The sequence below is a fragment of the Athene noctua genome, chromosome 32 (assembly GCF_965140245.1).
Source record: "Athene noctua chromosome 32, bAthNoc1.hap1.1, whole genome shotgun sequence".
Taxonomy (NCBI): Eukaryota; Metazoa; Chordata; class Aves; order Strigiformes; family Strigidae; genus Athene; species Athene noctua.
The window spans coordinates 1,054,523-1,078,777 of record NC_134068.1 but is presented as its reverse complement, the minus strand read 5'-3'; the positions used below and the strand labels follow the sequence as shown (position 1 = coordinate 1,078,777).

At 56.2% G+C, this 24,255-nt stretch overlaps 2 pseudogenes; one reads left to right on the top strand and one right to left on the bottom strand.

The window, feature by feature from the left end:
• LOC141972321 (acrosin-like) overlaps nucleotides 1-7,918 on the bottom strand; it is a 35,393-nt pseudogene extending 27,475 nt beyond the window's left edge.
• Nucleotides 7,919-12,014: 4,096 nt separating this feature from the next.
• On the top strand, nucleotides 12,015-17,680 carry LOC141972320 (acrosin-like; annotated as a pseudogene).
• The last annotated feature ends 6,575 nt before the right edge of the window (nucleotides 17,681-24,255 follow it).

The following is a 24,255-nucleotide window of genomic DNA, read 5'->3' as shown; positions in this document are numbered from 1 at the left end:
TGCCCTCTAGGCGTGGTTGTCGAGTGTTAGGACAGACTTTGGGTGTTGTGTTGCGTTGTGTTACACAGCAGTGGCTGTGTCAGTCAGATGTGGACAAGTCCAAAGTGCAGATGTGCGGTGACAAGTGCCCGTTATCTGGCCCCGACTCCAGGAGAACTGAACCCCTTCAGCCTTCTCACTCTGGGTGGCGATGAGGGATGGAAAGCAGCTGCAGACTGTCAAGGGATCAGCGACAGGAGGATCCTTTGCTCTGCTCCTCAGCTAAACTGCTCTGCTGGCAAGCAGCAGCTCTGGTTTTCCCTGATTTTTGCAGTGACTGCTTGTGGTGTCTGATCTGCGGCGCTGTTCTAAGCATCTCCCTGCGAGCTAGAAACTTGTGAGTGGCTGAGCTGAGATTTCCAGGTTCCTGATCAGAGGAAAGGCTGTTCCCAGAAAATTGGAGTTGGGTTCCTGATTGCATCTCGATAGAAAAGATTATTCATCCAGTGGGAAAAAAAACCACAGGCCAAAGCAGAACTGCTCTTTTACTGAGTGTTTGACACATCTTAGCTGAGCAAATCTTGTCGCTCAGTACGAGTTACAGCTCTGCTTTTCTGAGCCCATGAGCTGGGCTCACTTACAGCTGCCCTGACTCTCAGCAATGCTACCTGCTCTCTGACTTTTCCTGCCCCGTGGAAAAGCCTTGGGGGCTTCGGGAACCCTTTTCCTCCTTTCCATCGTCCCATTTATCACATGCTCTACTCTCAGGTTGTTTGGGACTCTGGCCTCTCTTCAGTATTTTCTGGCTGAAGCACCTTGGTTTGTACAAGCCCCCGTCTGTCTGGATGTCCATCTCGGACTTGCTCTGTCTGTCCTCAGCTGACAGAGCAGGTCGTGGAACAGGCATCGGTGCTTCCCAGGTAACCCCCTGCTCCCCCTGCAGGGAGCTGCGGGTGGCGTTGGGGGACCAGACCTTCCCATTCCTATAGCGTAGGGACCCTGATGGAGCCTGGGACGTGCCCTTTCTGTGTTACTGCTCCAACCATCACCTTGAGTTTTTCCAGGAAAGGGAAGCACAAAGAGATGTAGCACCAAAAAAATGAAACTCTTCCTCCCGACTTTGTGACGAGAGGCAGTTCAGCCAGAATCACTGACATGCTGACCTCTCCTCTTCTGGCTGGCACAAGTGTGGCAGCCTGTGTCTCCAAGGGCTTCTTACTGAAAAGGCCCCGGGGCAGACGTTAGCACTTTAGAGTACCTTATCTGCCTGGAGCAGACCGAGTCTGCACCCATTTGCTGCAGTCACCCCTATGTAAAGGCACGTGGTACCTGTTCACCTTGCAGGAGCAGCAGGGCTGAAGGAAGTGCCCTTTCAAAGATCACTGTAGCTGTGGGGCTTTGGGCTGTGCTGGCCATGCTCACTGCCCGTGGGCAGTGTTGCCGCAGGCTTGTAACTTCCTCGCCCAGCGGAGCTGGTGCCTTCAGGCTGCCCCAGCACCTCCTGGCACAGCCGTGTGCTGCAGGGAGCTGCACCCGCTGGCCGGGCAGTGGCGAGGAGACCAGCTTGTCCCTTCAGTGCTGCACAAGGCATAAGGAAAGCAAGCTGCCCTTTCCCCAGCACTGCTTCTGAACACGCTGTGGTGCTTTGCCGCTGCTGTGACTGTGCCTGAGGCTCCTGTGGGCTGAGGCTGAGATGCATGTCACGGCCTGGGTTTGTCCCTTCCCTGTGTCCCACTTGGAGCTGCTGTTTTTTCTAATCTTCCTCTCCTTCGCTTCCGGTCACAGAACCAGATGTTGGTGTGTGCCAGTGCCCTGCAGGAGAGGTACTGGACCTGCTGGGCCTTGGGATGGCCGATTGGCTGTGGAGACACAAGCCAAGGAGACCCGTCCCACTGCAAATGGAGCTGCCAAGTGATGCCAGAACCTGCAAATGCCAACCAAGCTGTGTTGGACCAGGTAAAGCACATCAGGGTTTTTTTCTCGTCTCCCATAGAATTTGGGGGGAAGGACCACTGTGGCATTTAGCGCAGCCAGAGCTCAACCTGGCTAGAGCGTTTAAAGATAATAAAAAATGTTTCTATAAATTCATTAACAGGAAAAGGAGGATTAGGGAAAATCTCCCTCCTTTACTGGATGCTGAGGGAAACATGGTAAGTGAGGATGAGGAAAAGGCTGACGTGCTCAGGGCCTAATTTGCCTCAGTCTTTAGCAGTGGAACTGGCTATTCCCCGGACACCCAGCCTCAGGAGCTGGGAGATGGGGAGGGAAGCAGGCTGAGCTCAGCACAGTGGAACAGGAGGTGGTCAGAGACCTGCTGCACCCCTTGGATGCACACAAGTCTGTGGGAGCGGATGGGTTACACCCAAGGGTGCCGAGGGAGTTGGCAGATGTGCTCGCGAAGCCGCTGTCCATGATTTACCTGAGGTCATGGCTAACTGGGGAGGTCCCACTGGACTGAAGGGTGGCAAATGTGACACCCATCTACAAGAGAGGCAGAAAGGAGGGTCCAGGAAACTATAGACCTGTCAGTGTGCCCTCGGTGCCAGGGAAGGTCATGGAGCAGGTCATCTTGGGTGCCATTACAAGTCGTATAATGGACAGCTAGGGGATCAGGCCCAGTCAGCATGGGGTTATGAATGGCAGGTCCTGCCTTGCAAACCTGATCTCCTTCTACAACAGAATGACCCGACTACTGGGCGAGGGAAAAGCTGTGGATATTGTCTACGTGGATTTTCAAAAAGCATTTGACACAGTTCCCCACAGAATTCTCATAGAAAAACTGGCTGCCCATGGCCTGGAGGAGGAACGGTCTGCTGGGTCAAGCACGGGCTGGATGGATGGTCCCAGAGAGGGGAGGTCAGTGGAGCTAAATCCAGCTGGCGGCCGGTCACAAGTGGTGACCTCAGGGCTCGGAATTGGGACAAATTCTGATGAACAACTTTACTGATGATCTTGATAAGGACACAGAGTGTGGATCATCAGTGAGTTTGCAGGTGACACCAAGTGCAGCGGGAGTGTCGATCTGCATGAGGACAGGGAGGCTCTGCCGAGAGACTTGGATAGATTGGATCGGTGGCCAGTGTCAACGGGATGAGCTTCAACAAGGCCAAGTGCCAGGTCCTGCCCTTGGGCCACAACCATGCCCTGCATGGCTACAGGATGGGGAGGAGTGGCTGGAGCTGTCTGGGAGAGAAGGATCTGGGGGTTCTCATTGATAATCAGCTGAACATGAGCCGGCAGTGTGCCCAGGTGGCCAAGGAAGCCAAGGGCATCCTGGCTTGTATTAGAAATAATGTGACCAGCAGAAGGAGGGAGGTGACAGTCCCCCTGTGCTCTGCACTGGTGAGGCCACACCTGGAGTGTTGGGTCCAGTTTTGGGCACCTCAATACGAGAGAGATCTTGAGGTGCTGGAGCGAGGGCAGAGGAGGGCAACGAGGCTGGGGAAGGGCCTGGAGAATAAATCCTGTGAGGAGCCATTGAAGGAGCCGGGAGTGTTGAGTGTGAGGAGGAGAAGGCTGAGGGGAGAACTCATCACTCTCTACCTCTCCCTGAAAGGACATTGTAGAGAGGTTGGTGCTGGTCTCTTCTCACAGGGAATTAGTGACAGAACAAGAGGGAATGGCTTTATACTGCAACAGGGGAGGTTCAGAGTGGACGTGAGGAAAACATTTTCACAGAAACAGTGGTTAGACAATGGAAGAAGCTGCCCAGGGACGTGGTGGAGTCGCCATCCTGGATGTGTTTAAGGGTCGTTTAGATGAGATGTTGGGGGATATGGTGTAGGGGAGAACTTTGTAGAGTCGGGCTGATGGTTGGACGTGATGATCCCAAGGGTATTTTTCCAACCGAATGACAGGCCAGTTATTGCATCACATCATCTCTCTGGACGACAGATCTTACACTAACGGCCTCACATGAATAGAAAAGATGAACTTTGGTAGGGTCAGGGCTGATTGCAGCACCTGGTGCCCAGCAGCGCCCTGCAGATGGACACCTTCGGCCTGCAGACTGTGAGCAGGGACCGCGCCAGAGGCACCAGCTCCACTTGTGGCAGAGACTTCATGCCATTGTCCCGCTGAGCCCAAGGTCACCCGCTCCACCGACGGAGCCAACTCTGCCTCGTCCCTCCTGGCTTAAAAGACTGTCATGAGAGATGGAAGCCGGAGTTATGGACTAAATGATCTCCCTGCACATTTTGGAGGGGTGGCCCATAGATGAAGGGAATGAGATCTGTGGAGACATTTGAGAGCAGGGAATGGGATGGGGATTCCTTAGCATGTACTGGAAACCTGAGCATAACGTAAATGGTGTAGAAATGGTATAACGTAAGGGGTGGAGCCAGTCCTGGTTTCAGCTGGGATAAGGATGATTTATCTTCTTAGTAGCCAGAATAACGCTGTGTTTTGGATTGCGTACGGGATTTGCTATGAGAAGAATGCTGATCATACAGGGGTTAATGTAAGAGATCAAGGTCTTGAAGGGGGCGCAGCCAGAGCACCAAATTCGCCAGTGGCATATCCCATCTCCTGTAACGTCATGCTCAGGGTGTCAAGGAGGGGCGGCTGGGAAGCAGGAGGTTCTCTCTTGCATCTGGGACTGCGATTGCGGGGTCTCGGTTTTTGGGGATCGCTGGCTGGGCAGGGGCTGGGTATCAGCGGGCAGGTGGTGAGCAATTTGTCCCTGCAGTTTGGTCCCCCATTTCCCAGGCAGGGGGAGGGTGAGCGATTGGCTGCGTGGGGTTTGGCTGCCGGGCAAGTTCAAAGCACGACAAGGGGCTGAGCAAGTGCAGAGGCCCAGGTTTGCTCTTGGGCTGAACAGGTGCCAAGGGCTGCTGAAGGCCGGGGACAACATTCCTTCCTAGGAGCTTCTGTGTGGCCTGAGCTGATGGTGTGTTGGATGGGTCTGGTACAGCAGCAGTCAGGGTGGGCAACAGGACCCGGAGCTGGGCAACGGGAATGCCCTTCTGTACAGCAGTCTCCATGTCACAATTCCAGCCGTGACTCTGAGCAGAACTTGTCAAGAAAAGTAGCTTTGCCCCTGGTGTGAACCTTCCTCAGGGAGACTGAGCCGGCTGCGGGGCCAGCGAGGCCCAAAGCACACGGCCATGGCACTGGGCAGCCGGCCAAGGCCAGCCCGCAAGGAGGGAGGGCTGGGCAAGGGGCTGCCAGCCCCGGGGGAAGAAACCCTCTGGGCCCAGCCCCTAACGCTGCCCCTGGAGAAAGGCAGAGGAGGAGGAAGCCGACAAATGAGCGTGGAATCTCCCAGGGCAGAGATCAACAGTCAACTTTATTGCGCTGGTGGAGGGGCATCAGATCCATCACCTGGGGACAGATCACGGCTGGTCCCGCGTCTGCGTCCGGGCCGGCTGTAAGGGGTTTGGGCCCGACGTTCCATGCGGGAGCGGTGCCTCCTCCGCACGGGCCCACGGGGGCTGGAGCTGCTGCCACTCTCGAGCGCTGGAGAGGGGCAGGAGGACTCCGCTGGCAGCTGGCTGTCGGTGCTGGGGCTGCTGCTCTCCGGCACTGGGGAGCCCTGGGACGTCCCCAGCGCTGCCTGGCCGGGGGTGCTGCCCTCAGCCCTTGGTGCTGGCGTGTGGCTCCTCTCCCGGCGTGTTCTGGGCCGGCTGTAGGGTGTCTGGGCCAGACGTTGCACCCGGGAGCGGCGTTGCCTGTGCTCGGGCCCAGGTGAGCTGGAGCTGCTGCTGCTGCCCCAAAGCACTTGGGAGTCCGATGACCCCGATGACACCTGGCTACCAGAGCTGGGGCTGCTGCTCTCTGGTGCTGGCAAGTGGTGGGATGACCCCGATCCTGAGCCGCTGCCATTGCCAGAGCCAGCGAGCTCTGAGCTGTCACTGGAGTCTGTAAGGGGAAGCAGGAAGGTCAGAGGCACAGAGGTCACAGTGGAGAGGCCAGAGTGGTGCCCCCAGCCCTGCTGGGGCAGAGAGGCTCTGCCAAGCCCAGACTGGGCACCCGCTGCCAGGCCTTGCCTGGGCCCTGGCCCCAGCCCAGGGGCATGAAGGTGCTTTGCCTCTTACCGGTGCCCTGACCAGTACAGCTCTCACACACCCAGCTGGTCCTGGTGGTGCTGACGCTGGAGCAGCGCCGGTGGGTGCCCACGGCAGCGCAGGAGCTGCACAGGAGCATTTCCCAGGGCCTGGGGAAGCAAAAGTGTTCATGGCTGTGAGGACAAAGTGAGCGCAGCATGGGATTGTGCAGCAGAGCTCCTGTTCTCATCCTTCTGCTCTGAGCTCTTGGTGAGACAGATCCCATGCAGAGCCCAGGGTGCTGCTTTGCCAACTTACCCCTGTTCCTCGGCGTGCTCCCTGCCTGTGGGACAGAGGCACTCACGGGCATCGCAGCGCCTGTGCCTCTGGACTAAGACTTCGATTGGATACCCGGTGTCCTGTGATGGCAATCTGATGGAGAAAGGGAAATGGCTGAGCCCCTACTGCCTGTCATAAGGCCGATGCAGGGCAGCCCTGCTCCTCCCTCCTGCCTGGTTTTCAGCTCCTCCGTGAAGCTGAAGCCCAGGCAGACGGGACAGCGGAGTGGCAGGACTGCAGGGGCAGCCCCGGGCATGGCACAGGGCTTGCAGCCTCCTGTGCTGTGAGCCGGCAGGACACCAACCTCACGGGCACTCGGATGCCCATCGTGATCATCTCATCGAGAAAGCCAATTCTGTCTCTGCAGTGAGGGCAGCTAAAGGTACTAATAGAGTTGTACCGACCCTGGCCCTGCAGCGGAAACAAAAGGAGCAGGAGTCAGGCCCTGGTGCTGCCCAGCTCCTGCCGTGTCCCGGGGGCGAGGGAACAGCTCCTACCTGGATGCAGACCCGGTGGTACCAGGCGTGTTTGCAGGCCGGGCACACCAAGGTGTGGAAGGACTTTCTGTCCTCCACAGGCTCCAGGCAGATGAGGCACTCGGTGCCCTCCTCTGGAGCTGCCTCCACCTCCTGCTCTGGGCGGTGCTCCCTGCAGAAGGACCTGGGGGGGGAGAGGGAAGGGATGGGTGAGTTGAGAAGTGCTGGGTCCTTCCCCAGTGGGGGCAAGTTGGGAAGAAATGGTACCTGTACGGAAGAAAGTACTGGGTGATGCATTCACCCTCGATGGCACAGGGCAGGTGGAAGCTGCGGTCGCAGCCCTCCTGGGAGCAGCTGATGGCGGCCCCGCTCTCCCCGCAGACGAAGCATCGCTGGAAAGAGAAGAGCATCCCCCATCAGCGGCAGCCTCAGGGCCTCCCCAGCCAGCCCCACGCCTCCGGGCAGGGCGCAGGATGTGGCCGCTGCTGGGCCACAGCCCACAGATCCGCCCGGCGCACGAGGCTCCTGGGCTGGAGCTCTGTGGAGCTGCTGGGAGCAAGGCTTTTGTCCCAGAGCTGCTTGGAGGGGCTGGGATTTCTTTCCTGGGCTCTGGAATAAGCTCCCGCAATCCTCTTTGACACAAATCCCCTTCATATGGTCAGGTCCTCACCTCCTGCACTGCCCGCTCCACTATGTGGTGAATGTCCTCAGTGACCACTCTAAGCTCCCCTGTTTCATCATCCTGACGGTAAAAAAACTTGCTGGCAAAAATCTGCAGAAGAGAAGACACGAGAGGATGAGTGATGAGGAGAGCGTGGCTGGGAGAGCATGTCAGCCAGCAGGAGGGTGCCCCAGGGGACTCACCATGCAGAAGAAATGGGCACAGAACAATTCCATATCTACTTTCTGCCCATAGAGAATTTGGTCCACTGCACTCTGGCCACACAGCACGCACGCTGGAGGGGAGAGAACAAATGCCGGCGGGAATGAGCACCTCTGTGGGGCTGGGGGAAGCGTCCCTGAGGGATTGTCCCCAGGGCCCTGCTCCGTCCCTGAGGGGCTGAGGGGCAGGGCTGGGTGCCGTGGCGAGGAAGGGGCATCGCAGGCATTGCCTCCCACTGCCACCACGCTCAGCCCCATGATGACCGCCCCGACAGCCCCTCTGCTGTGCTGTGGGAGGGAAACTTTGCTCTCACCCTGCTCCATCGAGTCGGGGGCCTCGTCCTCTTGCCTCTCAGACATGGCGCACGTCCTCAGCGAGTGTTGGGAGCGTCCCTGTTTCAGCAGCACCGGGGTGTCTCTCCCAGATGCTCCTTGGCTGACTCTGAGGGAGAACCGGGGCATGGGTCAGCTCTCAGCACAGCCCCGGCGTCCTGAGGTGTGGGACCTCCCCTATTTCCTCGGCAGCCCCCGACCAGCCCCATCCCTCCCCTGCCCTCTCCTCACCTCCCAGGTCGCACTGACGCACGGCTGGAGCCCAGCGACCCTTGTTATAGGCTAGTTGCCATGGGTTACAGCGGCCGTTGTGACATCAGCACCCCTATATGTGGGCAGGGACAGCTTTGGTGGTGTCACCATGGCCGTCGTGACATCACACCCCCATATCTGGGCAGGGACACCCTTAGCGGGTCACCGTGTCACCGGTGACATCAGCACCCCCACATACGGGCGCTGACCCGCCCAGCCCGAGAGGACTCCTGACAGCAGTGCTGGGCTGCGGACGTGGCTGCAGGTGCTGCGGGGAGATGCTGGGTGTCTGGGGGGCTGACCTGGCTGCTTTGGTGGTTTGAGGGCGCTGTACTCTCTGCGCCCGCTGCTCAGAAGGTGTTTTCTGTCGGCAGGGCTGGTGGCCCATCGCTCTGTGTTCTCAGATCTGAGCCCACAGGAGTCCCTCGCTGGGCCTGGCTGCAGAGAGCTCTGTGGTACCTTGACAGGGTTTGACATTTCCCAGACAATGCTCAAAGCTGCCAGCTGACGCTGTTTAACACTCTCCTCTGTAAGAGCCTCCCAGCGGGGATGCCTATCAACTCTGGCTTTCCCTTCAAGGAATTGTTACCAAAAGCTGCTGTATCTTTGTCACTTGCCAGATGCCACCAAAGAATCTCGACTTCTGTTGTTTGGGGCTTTTACATGTTGCCTTTAATTAGGATGTGTGCTCTTCTCTCCCGGGGCTGGTGGGCAGCTCTCTGGTGACCAAATCCCGGAGAAAACAAGGGGGTTTCCTGTAGGACCTCTTGTACTTGAAAGAACAATCCTTTAGCCCGGGTGTCTTGGGACTTGTCTTTTGGTACGGGGATACCAGGCCTCCAAATCCAGCAGTTTATATCAGCGTATTGTTTGTTCTGTTTCTCTTTTGCTTCTGACTCTTAATCTGCAGAGACAAATGGGGCTGTGTGATGCACAGAGGTTCAGGGCAGGATCCCCTGTTCCTCCAGGACAGGATCTGCTGATTCATCTCAGTATTTGAAGCAGGAGCCGCATGCAAGATGCAGGGAAATGAATCCTCCTTGTAGCAAGAGCTGGTATCCAGGATGGAGGAGCAGTTCACTCAGTTCCTTAAACACTGAAGGAAATTAGATTTGTGTATCTAAAATTGCTTTCTTAGCCAGTGTTTAGCGTTTGGGGTCTCAGGGGCCTATACCAAGGGCTCCAGGTAGGCTCTGGCTGGCAGCCTGAAGGCCCAAAGGTCTCTGAGTAGGCTCTGCCTGGCAAGCTGGGCTCCCAGGCGGCTCTGAGTAAGCTCTGGCTGGCTGAGTTGTGGTCTAGGCAGACTCTGAATTGCCTCTGGCTGGCCAGCTTGTGTCCAAGTGAGCTCTAAGTAGGCTCTGGGTGCCAGGCTGTTCTCAAGGAGAACTCTGAGTAGGATCTGTCTGGCCAGCTTTGGTCCAAGAGGGCTGCAAGTAGTCTCTGGCTAGCTGGCAGTAGGCCACAAGGGCTCTGGGTAGGCCCTGGCAGGATTACCTCTGCTCCAGGCAGGTTCTACGTGTCCTCTGGGTGGCCAGGTGGTGTCCAACTGGGCTCTAATTAGTCTGTGAGTGGCAGGCCAGGATCAAAGACAACCCTGAGTAGGATCTGGCTGGCCAGCTTTGGTCCAAGATGGCTCCAGGTAGGCTCTGCTCTTTGCCTTTCAAACTGCTTTTAAAAATGGACAAAAGACTCTTATCACGGTCCAGCATGATATAAAAGAAATACACCAAGTTCTAGTGAGAGTCAAAAAGAATGGGGAGCATCGATGGTGGGAAAGCTTTTTTTGGGTGGTCACCAACAGGCACAGGACTGTTTAATTCCACGTTTCACCCGGTCATGATTTTCCTAATTCTAACTTTGTTTACTGCTTATAGGACTGGTTAGTAGTTTTGTATACTAGGGTTTGGGGGATGGTTAGACAGATTACGCAGTTACAGAAGTATCTCTGTGTGTATACTTCCCACAAATAATTTTTTTTTTTGATAGACGCTAATCAAAGACAAAATCCCCTCCAATTATAATTGGATTGTGGCATCCTCTGTTGATAGGCATAAAGGCAAGAGGCAGCCACACTGCCACTCTATGGACAAGATAAACTGATTTTAGTCACGGGGTGGATTGTGGTGGTGCAGTTCTCCCCCCTCCCCGCCCCTCCTTGTTGGGCTGCTTGGTGCCAGGTGTGATTCCAGCCACCTCCCCCGAGCAATACACCCATCTGTGGAGATAAGGACTGATAACATTAAGGCACCTCTTAACGAGCCTGGCTCCTGCCCTCCCGATTGCTTGGAAACGGTTATACCAGCCCATCATCTCCCAAGGGCCTGGCACAGGTGTGCCTGGGATGGGGTCAGATGAGAACAATAACAGAGTTGCCCGTTGTTCAAGTTCTTGTGCGACTGCTGGAAGGCACCAGAATACTTTGTTGTTTGAGCTGGGCGTGAGCAAAAGGGATCTGACAAAAGTCAATTATCTTGGACCCTGTAAGTTGCAACCCCAAGAGAGACCCTTTGAGCTCTCCTGGATGGCAGTGGCCTGTGACCAGCATCTCCCCTGAGCTGGGAGCCTCTCGGGTATCAAAACCTTTACGTTTTTTTATTAATTCTTAATCCCTCCTAGTAATTACAACTTTTCTCTGGTTTATGCCTCCTCAGCTGTAGCTGAGGAGCTCTAGCTGAGGACAGGAGCTGTTTCATATTTAAATAGTATTATATCTGGAGTGGTCTCCTGGGAGCTGTTGGTCTTGAAGGCTGAGGTTTAATTCTCTGCACCACTAACTGGATCAGGAAAATAACTAGGCAGATGGAAGCAGAAGGTTTGTAGGGGCGTCTTACCAAACATGTCTTCTCTTGCTTTAAGAGTAGTATGGTGGGCCTGCTGTGATTCAGAAGCATTCATTTCTTAGGGAGATAAAGAGGAGGGAGAGAAATAATTGCATTTTTATCCCCAGATGTTTCTTCTACAGTAAGACAGCAAGAGAAGGAAGTGGAAAGTATGAGTCCAAAGATTCCACTTGATTTAAAAGCAGAGAAGTTCCTTGGCTGGGAGACCTGACAGAGCTGGCAAGGGGAAGAGGTCATGACTACAGTTTCATTAAACTTTTCCTTTGAAATTGCTCTTAGTGATAACAGGAGACTTCAGTTTAACCCGCGTAGACTGATTGAATGTCATGACAGTTTGTTTAAATGTATTTAGGCCCCCGGACTGACAGCTCCTTGAGCCGTCAAGCAGAGAACCCACAAGGGACATGTAACTCTGCTGGTTGTCAGCTGTGTACAGGACCTGGCTCAAGAGGTAACGAGGAAACAGCTGTTCAGTTGTAGAGACCAAATGTACTCCAACTCAATGCTTTACAGTCATGAAACAGCCCCCAAGTCCCTTAAGACTACACTGTTGGTGGGGTTTTCTTTTTGAAGTGGAGAAAGCTTGTTAACAGGGAATGAGCGGGAGGGGCAGAGGGTACAAGGCTTGCAGGAGGCTTGGAGACTGTTCAAAGACCTTGTGTGAGCAGTTCAGAGTAAATGTTTTACCACCTGTCAAAACCATAGCTAAAATCCTTTCAGAGAACAGCAGTGTGGTTGAACAGCGGAGTAATGAATGCTTTTAGAAAGGGGAGGAAAAAACCATGCCCCTTGAAGAAACTGAAGGCTCTTCAAGAACTTAACCCTAGTTGGATAATATCAAAGGGTTAAAAGCTAGAAAACAGACAGAAAGAATGACAGAAAGTTCTTCTCAAGGTTGTTACAATGCAGACTGAGGGGAATTATGGAAGATGTCCCAAGGCTACGTGATTGCAGAGGAAATACCCAATGTGTACGGAGTTGCTGTTTCTGTTCCTTCTCTTCTCTATGTGAGGATTTATTAAGGAGAGTGGGCCTCACCCATCTGCGGAGAAAGGACGGTTTTAGTGGAGGGCAGGTGGTGATGATAATGTAAAACTTCTTTTAACCTGGGAAATGAAAAACTTAGTGCGAAGCAGGCTGGGAGGGCTTTTTTTGTTGGAGCTTTTTACAGGACTTGGCAGTAGTTAGATTTCAATGATTCGATGTGCCTGTTGTGCTCCTCATGACAATGCTTTCTGAGCATATGGTCGTTAGTTTCTTCATCTTGTGAAGGTTCTGAAGACCTGACAGAAAGCTGCTGCTGGCTGAGGTGCGACTGTGTCTGTTCCCTGCTGCCCTGCTGGTGGTTGCTTCACTGGAGTGAAGATAATTAGAAAGAACACATCACAGTTGGGGGCTGGAGTTGTTCCTTGATGCTCATTTGATACCTAAATCCAGCCTGGTTTAAGCCACCCTGGAGAAGCTGCAGTAGGCTGATGCTGAAACCTTGAGTCTGGTTCTGGACTTGCGCAGGGTCAGAGGGGTTCAGAGCAGAGAGGGGAGCTGATGGACTTCAGCTTGTGGTTTCTGTGTACAGAAGAGCAAGCATTTGAACTTGCTTCAGCAAACTGTACCAAATGCCCTTTAGATCCCTGTTACAACTCTTCTGCCACAGTTTTCCCAAACTTCTGTCGTGAACTCCACGCTGCTGTGCGAGTGTCTCTAGTGCGTGCTCTCACTCTTCTTCAGGAGAGAGCCGAGTGCAGTGGAGGAGATGTTATGGCAGGAGTTGCGTTTTTCAAGCTACAACTTGAGAACGTGAATTGGAAGTTGTTTTGGGTTTGCACTGTTATGTTCAGTATGGTCCTGAGGTGCAGGTGCTGGGTTCGGGGTCTCAAACCGGCTCCCCAGAAAGAGCCTTTCCTGTGCCGTGGAGAGGAAGAGTCTCAAAGAATAGAGCTGCAGTCGCTAGTGCTTGTCTCCGAGCTGTTTCTATTCTCAACCACTGAATATGGGAAAGAACCTGCTTCTTCTCGTCAGTCAGGGCAAACGGACTTTGCTCTGAGGGGGGGTTAATTGCTTTCCTTGTTCTAATGATGGAACGGTAGAGCCTTCCATCTCTGGTTCCACAGCGCCGTGACTATCCACGCTTTGGTTTCCATTCCTCAGGCACTGTTTCTGCTCCCTCTGAGGCTGTGGTCATGGCTAAATTGCCTCCTTACAGCACACCTTTTTCTCTGAAGTCTCTTACTTTTCCTGTCATCTTAAAAACACTGCTGCAGGAGTCACGCTTCCCTCCTCTTCCTGCCAGGTCGCATTCCAACCTTAGTGAAGATTATTTCTTCAAGATTATTTCTGTCCTGTTTATTTTTTTTTTTTTTTTTACTTTTTCTCTCAAGGGTGTAAAGTTTTATTCTGCGCTGCACATGGGCTGCAGACTGAGATGAAAAGAGGGGAGTTTCAATAGAAATGCATAAGCCAGAAAAGAAAGGAGAAATTGAAAGTGTTAAACAGTAAAAGTAACGAGGCAGATTTTTAGTTAACAACCCCTAAATGGTTTGTGTAAAAGCTCTGAAAACACTGTTAATTATGGGTGGAAAAAAGCCACAGTTCCTGTCCTTAAAATGTTTGTTTAGCATCATGGACACCTTTAGAGAAAACACTATTCTCCTATAAGCTTTTATTCCAAACCAACAGGTTTCCCCATCAGGGTGGTGGTGCTGTAGTAGATGCAGTTATTCCTGTCTAGTGAAGGTGACTGTTCCGGGTCTTGGTCTTCTCTTTCATTTTACTGTCCTGTGTCCACAGCAGGGGTAAATGTGCTTATGAAGAGGAAGGTCAAGGTTGCAGGTGTGAAGCTAGAGCCTGAATTAGGGTCACCTTTCTTAGCCCCAATCCCCTGTGGCTTTTGGCCAAGGCAGCTGGTCTGCTTTGGCCACAGTCCCAGATCTTTAGGTGCCTCCTGTTGCCAAGGCATCTGTGGGAGTCAGGGCAGCCTAAATTCCCATGCAGGCACCTGATGCCTTCAGAGGATTCAGCTTTGTGTGCCTCGGGAAGCTCTACCTCTATGCCTGGTCTGCCCAGGCTTATTCTCCATGGAAATAAAATGAGCTTGTCTTTTCTCCACAGCTTGAGTTGTCCTTGACTGTCCTTGAGCACTTTGAGGCTGTTTGGCCCTTCTGGGAAAGGGATCGTATTCCTCAGATGAAGCATAACGCTACTTCACGTTTTCTGTGCGCCCTTTACAAATGGCAGCCTGGAGTTTTGAACCTTGTTATTAATGATAAAACCCAATGATTAAAGGCAGCAAGGTTTATTATTATTTAATCAGGACACTCGCTCAGCGCTCTCGGTGAGATGAGATGTTGCAGGAACCAACAGAGAGCGAAGCTCAACAGTAACGGTTCTCCTTTGCCTGTCTGTGACTTTTTGACTAAGTTGCGGATCTTACATCTTTTATGAGGGTGAGGAAAGGATACAAACAGTTTAGCAACCGGTTTCTATTGTCTATCTGCTGAGGAAGTGTCTTTTCCGTGGCAAGATGGATGATGATGCCTGGACTCTTTTGATCCTCTCTGCAAAGGGATTAATCTCATTCTTTAGTTCTCCTTGCTAGGGATGAAGCCAAGGATGGAGTTAAAGAGTGTGATGGCTGGTAAATAAGCTCCTGAACTGCATTCTCCTGACTGAGCAGGAATCCAGTTAAGGTTATCTGAGAATAAAAATGATCCCATGCTGTCCTGGTTGTGTTTGGGTCCTTTTCCTGACAGCCATGTCTGTGTTACAGAAGAGAATAATTTGCATTCAGTTCTCTTCTTGGCCGCTTTTCTCGATAGAGTAGCTAAGATAAAAGCTGGGCCAAAATAATGTTCCCTTAGCCATCTTAATCTTAGAGTGGCGAGAAGCCCTGAGTGGGATCAGTGCCGTCAGTTCTCCAGTGGAGCTGCAGCTCCCAGTTCAGACCTCCAGCAATTACTGGGTCCTTCCTCTTACTCCGAGCAATATCAAATCCATGGCACTCGTCTCCATGTAGAAGGACAGCAGCAAGCCCATGCCTCTAATTCAGCACAGGATCAGTTCTGTGTCCCTTGCTAACTTGGAGGACCTACAAACCCATCAATCTTTGTTAAGGTACAATCATGTGAAAGTCCTAAAAGTGTGTCCTGATGCCGGAGATAGCTTTGCAGAAAGGATGATGATGTGTGGAGGTCAAGTCCAAATGAGCTAACAGTGGAGAGGAGGAGGCTGCAGGGGCACAAGGGGACCAGTTTATTAACGCCTGCACACCCCCGTCCCCTGGGCAGGGCATTCAGGGGGGTCTGCCGGGCGTGTCCGACCCCAGCTTCTGCCTCCCCTGTGGCCACACCCGGGCTGCTGGCACAACTCGCCTGCGGGGCTAAAGCCGAAATGGGGCAGATGCCTCCTGTCCACCCCCCGGGGTTCCCTGGCCTCACGATCCATGCAGAACCTTGTGGGGAGGGCAGAGGGCTGACCTCCAGCAGGGAGAGCCGCGAGCCGTCGAGCAGGAGGGTGATGGGTTTCTGGTTACAGGGGGACCTGTGGGCTCCGGCCCATGGCTGCTCACTACGGCACGTCGCACGTCGTGGGGCCACAGGCACCCTGCCAGGGGCCTGGCCCTGGATCATCAGCATCCAGGACCCCTGGGAAGCAGGCACGGGGCATGTGTGTGGAGGGTCTCCCATCAGCACAGAGTGGGTCCTGACAGCAGCCCACTGCTTCCTCGAGGCCAGGGAAGGAGGGCCAGGAACGGGGATATCCCCCGGCACTCGCGGGTCCCCCTTCCGCAGCACCACGTGCTACTCCCGTCCCCTTTCCCTGCCGTACACCCAGTGCCTGGGCACTGCAGAGCCCGGCTGAGAGGCTGCTCAGGAGAGAGCTGGGATCCTGCCACGGCTTCCTATAGCCTCCAGCTCGACACGCCTCGAGCCCAAGGCACGCAGGGGCACTCTGAGCCTCCGTAGCACTGCTTTCCTCTGCCCCGTGTGAAACAGAGAGCAGGGACCTGCTGGGCTGCGGCAGCACGTGGCTGGGATCCCTCTGAGCCCTCTCCCCATCTGCCTTCCAGGCATGTCACCATGTGGTGCGTGGTGGTCGGGGCCACCCATTTGACTCAGCCGGGCCCAGAGACCCAAGTTGGCAGCATTAAGCGGCTGCTGGTTCACCCACGCTACAGCAACGTCACCAAGAGGAACGACGTTGCGCTGCTGCAGTTGGACCAACCCGTGCAGTGAGGCTACTACATCACTCTGCCCTGCGTGCCCGACAGCTGGCTGCGAGTGTCGGAGCTGACAATGCGCTACGTCAGCGGCTGGGGGGCCACGATGGCGAGAGGTGATTTCACAAAGAGTGTTCGCATCCTGAGTGCGAGCTCGGCACACGGGGAGGCGGGCTGGGTTTCCTGACAGCGGAGGCGAGAGCCAGAGCCCGCCTGTGGGGACGTGTGCCCGTAGAGAGATGGGCCTGGCCTGGGGCCCGTGGCAAGAGAGCCAGGCAATGCTGGGGCAGCGCCTGTCAGGCTACAAAGCCAAACCCCAGGGAATAGAGGGGTTCCCCCAGACAGGGCGGGAGACCTGGCAACCTGCTGCCTGGCATTAATTCCTTTCTGTGCTCGCAGCCGCAGGACCAACGGACGTCCCGCAGGAGGCCCAGGTCCGCCTCATCGAACTCAACCTCTGCAACAGCAGCCAGTGGTACCGCGGAGCCGTCCACCCCCACAACCTCTGCGATGGCTACCTGCAGGGCGGCATTGACACCTGCCAGGTAGGAGCCTGCGACAAGGCAACGCCCAGTGGCACCGGTAGCCCCCTACAGCTGCCCAGACACTCCCCAGCACGGTCTTTGCTTGGCCAGTCGCCCTCCCACCACCGCAGAGTCCCCACCGCTGCTGGGGCTCCCCTTCCCCAGCTGCAGGTCCTTGCCCAGGGCCCCACTTGCCCAGAGGCCCGGGACTCTGCCCAGAAAGCCCACCCAGCGCTCCTGGCAGCCCTGAGATCCAGCTCCCAGCCCTGGAACATCCCTCTTGCACCCGGCCAGCATGGCTGTGCAGAGATGAGCGCGAGTCCTACCCCATGGGCCCACCACCCCCTCCCAGACAAGGTCCAGTCACCCTCAGCACCTGAGCAGGGCCTCTGTGCCGCGGGCACAGCTCTGAGGGGTGCTGGCAGAGAGAAGGAGCCGGCCCTAGTGCTGCCAGCAGCCACCCGACACCACCATGACCCTCATTCCTCCATTGCAGGGTGACAGCGGTGTTCCTCTCGTCTGCAAAGACAAGAGTGCTGACTACTTCTGGCTCGTTGGGGTGAGCAGCTGGGGGAGAGGCTGCGCCAGAGCGAAACGGCATGGAATGTACACCTCGACTCAGCACTACTACCACTGGATCCTGCAACAGATGGGACTGTATTCGACACCAAGGGCTGCACCAACATCATGGGCATGGAGTCCTTCTCTCACCGCCTCAGCTCCTTTTCAGAGGCCCAGCCCAACACCAGCACAGTGGGGCTGGTCTACCTCCTGCCCCTTTCCCCTCCAGAAGTTGCTGCAATCCTTTACCCGGCTGCAGGAGCTCCTGCAGATCCTAAAGGCAAAAAGGGCTTGAGCAACAGGAGGAAGAGGATCCAGCGCAGGCTGCAGTGGACCAGGGCCATCTCCTGCTGGGACGCTCACTGCCTGCGGACCCAAAGGCAGCCTCAGTGTCAAAGGCCTGCTCGGTCCTGCCCACACTCCTCTGAGCACACACAAACGCTCAGGCTGACTTAGTTCTTGAAATAAAGTTGCCGAATTTCCCAGCTAAACACGCTGCAGTCCAATTCAGTCTCCTGTGCAAGGCAAGGACTTCCATGCCTGCCACCTGCAAAGTGAGGCTGCAGGCAGCCACGTCGGGCACAAAGGGAAAGAGTCCCTCCAAAGGGCTGACCCCAGCCTGTTCACAGAGGAAGGTGCTCAGAGCCACCCGGCATGGAGAAGACTGTCACATCAGGGCCACAGAGGGGATAGGAAAAATCGATGTGACACGCAGACAGCTTGGTGGCACGTGCATGCACACACACGCGCAATGAGAAGGCTGAAGGGGTTCAGTTCTCCTGGAGTCGGGGCCAGATAACGGGCACTTGTCATCGCACATCTGCACTTTGGACTTGTCCACATCTGACTGACACAACCACTGCTGTGTAACACAACGCAACACAACACCCAAAGTCTGTCCTAACACTCGACAACCACGCCTAGAGGGCACAGCTCATGAAACAGCAGGGACAGACCTGAAACAGAGATCTGCCCAGGGCAGGGAGGGGAACGGGGAGGAAGATGCCGTGCTGGAAGCTCTGGGCTCCTGACGCTAACAGCAGCGCGGGCGCAGTCTGGACAAAAAGCTCTGCCTGCTGCATTCCCATGGAGTAATTAGCGGGTGGTTTCACTTTCTGTATGTGTGAGGTTGTCCTGTCCCTTGCTAGAGGGGTGTGTCTCGTGCAGATGGGCAGTAGGGGACGTCCCAATTCCCTCAGCCCTGGCAAATCAAAGCTGTGTCCTAATGACAGAAAGCAGAGCTGAGCTGAGAGATGGGAGCACTGGGAAAGCCACGGCCTGACGGCCAGGACAGAAGAGCAGAGCTCTCCAGCCTCCATCAGAAGGGGCCACTCCCAAAGTGCCTCCTGCCCTCTGGTCAGTAAAGCCGTCACTTACAGAGCGGGGACATCTCTGAAAAAGGGCCCGAAACCTCCACTACGAACAGCAGACGAGCCCCAGATGTCCTCAGCACAGGGTTGGCTGCGTTACTGACAGCCAGGGAATTCACTAAACGCAGTTTGACTCATTTGCCTGCTTCATCTAGAGCACTTTTAAATCCCCATACACTGATCCAAGGTGCCAGAGGTATTTTAACCCTTGAGAACCCAAGGGTGCTAAACCCTGGTTAAGAAAGCAATTTTAAAGGTGCAAATCTCTCTTCCTTCAGTGTGTAAGGAACGGTGAATGAACTGCTCATCCAGCCCGGCTACCAGCTCTTGCCACAAGGAGGATACATTGGGCTCCATCTTGCTTAAAATACTGAGCTGAATCAGCAGATCCTGTCCTGGAGGAAGAGGGGACCCTGCCCTGAACCTCTGTGCAGCCCCAAACTGCTGCTGCAGGTTAAGGGCCAGAAGGAGAACACAAAGAGACCAAAGAATAAGGTGATATAAACTGCTGGATTTGGAGGCCTGGTATCCCCGTACCAAAGACATGTCCAAAGACCCTGGGCTAAAGGATTGTTCCTTCAAGTACAAGAGGTCCTACAGGAAACCCCCTTGTTTTCTCCGGGATTTGGTCACCAGAGAGCTACCCACCAGCCCCTGGCCAGAAGAGCACACATCCTAATTAAAGGCAACATGTAAAAGCCCCAAACAACAGAAGTCGAGATTCTTTGGTGGCATCTGGCAAGTGACAAAGATACAGCAGCTTTTGGTAACAATTCCTTGAAGGGAAAGCCAGAGTTGATAGGCATCCCCGCTGGGAGGCTCTTACAGAGGAGAGTGTTAAACAGCGTCAGCTGGCAGCTTTGAGCATTGTCTGGGAAATGTCAAACCCTGTCAAGGTACCACAGAGCTCTCTGCAGCCAGGCCCAGCGAGGGACTCCTGTGGGCTCAGATCTGAGAACACAGAGCGATGGGCCACCAGCCCTGCCGACAGAAAACACCTTCTGAGCAGCGGGCGCAGAGAGTACAGCGCCCTCAAACCACCAAAGCAGCCAGGTCAGCCCCCAGACACCCAGCATCTCCCCACAGCACCTGCAGCCACGTCTGCAGCCCAGCCCTGCTGTCAGGAGTCCTCTCGGGCTGGGCGGGTCAGCGCCCGTATGTGGGGGTGCTGATGTCACCGGTGACACGGTGTCCCGCTAAGGGTGTCCCTGCCCAGATATGGGGGTGTGATGTCACGACGGCCATGGTGACACCACCAAAGCCGTCCCTGCCCACATATAGGGGTGCTGATGTCACAACGGCCGCTGTAACCCGTGGCAACAAGCCTATAACAAGGGTCGCTGGGCTCCAGCCATACGTCAGTGCGACCTGGGAGGTGAGGAGAGGGCAGGGGAGGGATGGGGCTGGTCGGGGGCTGCCGAGGAAATAGGGGAGGTCCCACACCTCAGGACGCCGGGGCTGTGCTGAGAGCTGACCCGCGCCCCGCTTCTCCCTCAGAGTAAGCCAAGGAGCATCTGGGAGAGACACCCCGGTGCTGCTGAAACAGGGACGCTCCCAACACTCGCTGAGGACGTGCGCCATGTCTGAGAGGCGAGAGGACGAGGCCCCCGACTCGATGGAGCAGGGTGAGAGCAAAGTTTCCCTCCCGCAGCACAGCAGAGGGGCTGTCGGGGCGGTCAGCGTGGGGCTGAGCGTGGTGGCAGTGGGAGGCAGTGCCTGCGATGCCCCTTCCTCGCCACGGCCCCCAGCCCTGCCCCTCAGCCCCTCAGGGACGGAGCAGGGCCCTGGGGACAATCCCTCAGGGACGCTTCCCCCAGCCCCACAGAGGTGCTCATTCCTGCCGGCATTTGTTCTTTCCCCTCCAGCGTGCGTGCTGTGTGGCCAGAGTGCAGTGGACCAATTTCTCTGCGGGCCGAATATAGATATGGAATTGTTCTGTGCCCATTTCTTCTGCATGGTGAGTCCCCTGGGGCACCCTCCTGCTGGCTGACATGCTCTCCCAGCCACACTCTCCTCATCACTCATCCTCTCGTGTCTTCTCTTCTGCAGATTTTTGCCAGCAAGATTTTTTACTTGCTGGATGAGGAATCAGGAGACGGGGCCTTTATCAGTGAGGAGCTTTGTGACCTAGTCGAGCGGGTAGTGCAGAAGGTGAGGACCTGACCCTATCAGAGAGATTGGTGTCAGAGAGGTTTGGGGGAGCTTAGCCCAGAGCCCAGGAAAGAAATCCCAGCCCCTCCAAGCAGCTCCGGGACAAAAGTCTTGCTCCCAGCAGCTCCACAGAGCTCCAGCCCAGGAGCCTCGTGCGCCGGGCGGATCTGTGGGCTGTGGCCCAGCGGCGGCCACATCCTGCGCCCTGCCCGGAGGCGTGGGGCTGGCTGGGGAGGCCCTGAGGCTGCCGCTGACGGGGGATGCTCTTCTCTTTCCAGCGATGCTTCGTCTGTGGGGAGAGCGGGGCCGCCATCAGCTGCTCCCAGGAGGGCTGCGACTGCAGCTTCCACCTGCCCTGTGCCATCGAGGGTGAATGCATCACCCAGTACTTTTTTCCGTACAGGTACCATTTCTTCCCAACTTGCCCCCACCGAGGAAGGACCCAGCACTTCTCAACTCACCCATCCCTTCCCTCTCCCCCCCCAGGTCCTTCTGCAGGGAGCACCGCCCAGAGCAGGAGGTGGAGGCAGCTCTGGAGGAGGGCACCGAGTGCCTCATCTGCCTGGAGCCTGTGGAGGACAGAAAGTCCTTCCACACCTTGGTGTGCCCGGCCTGCAAACATGCCTGGTTCCACCGGGTCTGCATCCAGGTAGGAGCCGTTCCCTCGCCCCCGGGACACGGCAGGAGCTGGGCAGCACCAGGGCCTGACTCCTGCTCCTTTTGTTTCCGCTGCAGGGCCAGGGTCGGTACAACTCTGTTAGTCACTTCAGCTGCCCTCACTGCAGAGACAGAAATGGCTTTCTCGATGACATGCTCACCATGGGCATCCGAGTGCCCGTGAGGTTGGTGTCCTGCCGGCTCACAGCACAGGAGGCTGCAAGCCCTGTGCCATGCCCGGGGCTGCCCCTGCAGTCCTGCCCCTCCGCTGTCCCGTCTGCCTGGGCTTCAGCTTCACGGAGGAGCTGTAAACTGGGCAGGAGGGAGGAGCAGGGCTGCCCTGCATCGGCCCTATGCCGGAGCAGCAGGGGGTCAGCCATTTCCCTTTCTCCATCAGATTGCCATCACAGGACAACGGGCCTCCAGTCGAAGCCTTAGTCCAGAGGCACAGGCGCTGCGATGCCCGTGAGTGCCTTTGTCCCAGAGGCAGGGAGCACGCAGAGGAACAGGGGTAAGTTGGCAAAGCAGCACCCTGGGCTCTGCACGGGATCTGTCTCACCAAGAGCTCAGAGCAGAAGGATGAGAACAGGAGCTCTGCTGCACAATCCCGTGCTGCGGTCACTTTGTCCTCACAGCCATGAACCCTTTTGCTTCCCCAGGCCCTGGGAAATGCTCCTGTGCAGCTCCTGCGCTGCCGTGGGCACCCACCGGCGCTGCTCCAGCGTCAGCACCACCAGGACCAGCTGGGTGTGTGAGAGCTGTACTGGTCAGGGCACCGGTAAGAGGCAAAGCACCTTCATGCCCCTGGGCTGGGGCCAGGGCCCAGGCAAGGCCTGGCAGGCGGTGCCCAGGTTGGGCTTGGCAGAGCCTCTCTGCCCCAGCAGGGCTGGGGGCACCGCTCTGGCCTCTCCACTGTGGCCTCTGTGCCCCTGACCTTCCTGCTTCCCCTTACAGACTCCAGTGACAGCTCAGAGCTCGCTGGCTCTGGCAATGGCAGCGATTCAGGATCGGGGTCATCCCACCGCTCGCCAGCACCAGAGAGCAGCAGCCCCAGCTCTGGTAGCCAGGGGTCATGGGGGTCATCGGACTCCCAAGTGCTTTGGGGCAGCAGCAGCAGCTCCAGCTCACCTGGGCCCGAGCACACACGACACCGCTCCCGGGTGCAACGTCGTGCCCAGACACCCTACAGCCGGCCCAGAACACGCCGGGAGAGGAGCCACGCGCCAGCACCAAGGGCTGAGGGCAGCCCCCCCGGCCAGGCAGCACTGGGGACGTCCCAGGGCTCCCCAGTGCCTGAGAGCAGCAGCCCCAGCACCGCCAGCCAGCTGCCAGCGGAGTCCTCCTGCCCCTCTCCAGCGCTCGAGAGTGGCAGCAGCTCCAGCCCCCGTGGGCCCGTGCGGAGGAGGCACCGCTCCCGCATGGAACGTCGGGCCCAAACCCCTTACAGCCGGCCCGGACGCAGACGCGGGACCAGCCGTGATCTGTCCCCAGGTGATGGATCTGACGCCCCTCCACCAGCGCAATAAAGTTGACTGTTGATCTCTGCCCTGGGAGATTCCACGCTCATTTGTCGGCTTCCTCCTCCTCTGCCTTTCTCCAGGGGCAGCGTTAGGGGCTGGGCCCAGAGGGTTTCTTCCCCCGGGGCCTGGCAGCCCCTTGCCCAGCCCTCCCTCCTTGCGGGCTGGCCTTGGCCGGCTGCCCAGTGCCATGGCCGTGTGCCTCGGGCCTCGCTGGCCCCGCAGCCGGCTCAGTCTCCCCGGGGAAGGTTCACACCAGTGGCAAAGCTACTTTTCTTTACAAGTTCTGCTCAGAGTCACGGCTGGAATTGTGACATGGAGACTGCTGTACAGAAGGGCATTCCCGTTGCCCAGCTCCGGGTCCTGTTGCCCACCCTGACTGCTGCTGTACCAGACCCATCCAACACACCATCAGCTCAGGCCACACAGAAGCTCCTAGGAAGGAATGTTGTCCCCGGCCTTCAGCAGCCCTTGGCACCTGTTCAGCCCAAGAGCAAACCTGGGCCTCTGCGCTTGCTCAGCCCCTTGTCGTGCTTTGAACTTGCCCGGCAGCCAAACCCCACGCAGCCAATCGCTCACCCTCCCCCTGCCTGGGAAATGGGGGACCAAACTGCAGGGACAAATTGCTCACCACCTGCCCGCTGATACCCAGCCCCTGCCCAGCCAGCGATCCCCAAAAACCGAGACCCCGCAATCGCAGTCCCAGATGCAAGAGAGAACCTCCTGCTTCCCAGCCGCCCCTCCTTGACACCCTGAGCATGACGTTACAGGAGATGGGATATGCCACTGGCGAATTTGGTGCTCTGGCTGCGCCCCCTCCGAGACCTTGATCTCTTACATTAACCCCTGTATGATCAGCATTCTTCTCATAGCAAATCCCGTACGCAATCCAAAACACGGCGTTATTCTGGCTACTAAGAAGATAAATCGTCCTCATCCCAGCTGAAACCAGGACTGGCTCCACCCCTTACATTATGCTCAGGTTTCCAGTACATGGTAAGGAATCCCCATCCCATTCCCTGCTCTCAAATGTCTCCACAGATCTCATTCCCTTCATCTATGGGCCATCCCTCCAAAATGTGCAGGGAGATCATTTAGTCCATAACTCCGGCTTCCATCTCTCATGACAGTCTTTTAAGGCAGGAGGGATGAAGCGGAGTTGGCTGCGTCGGTGG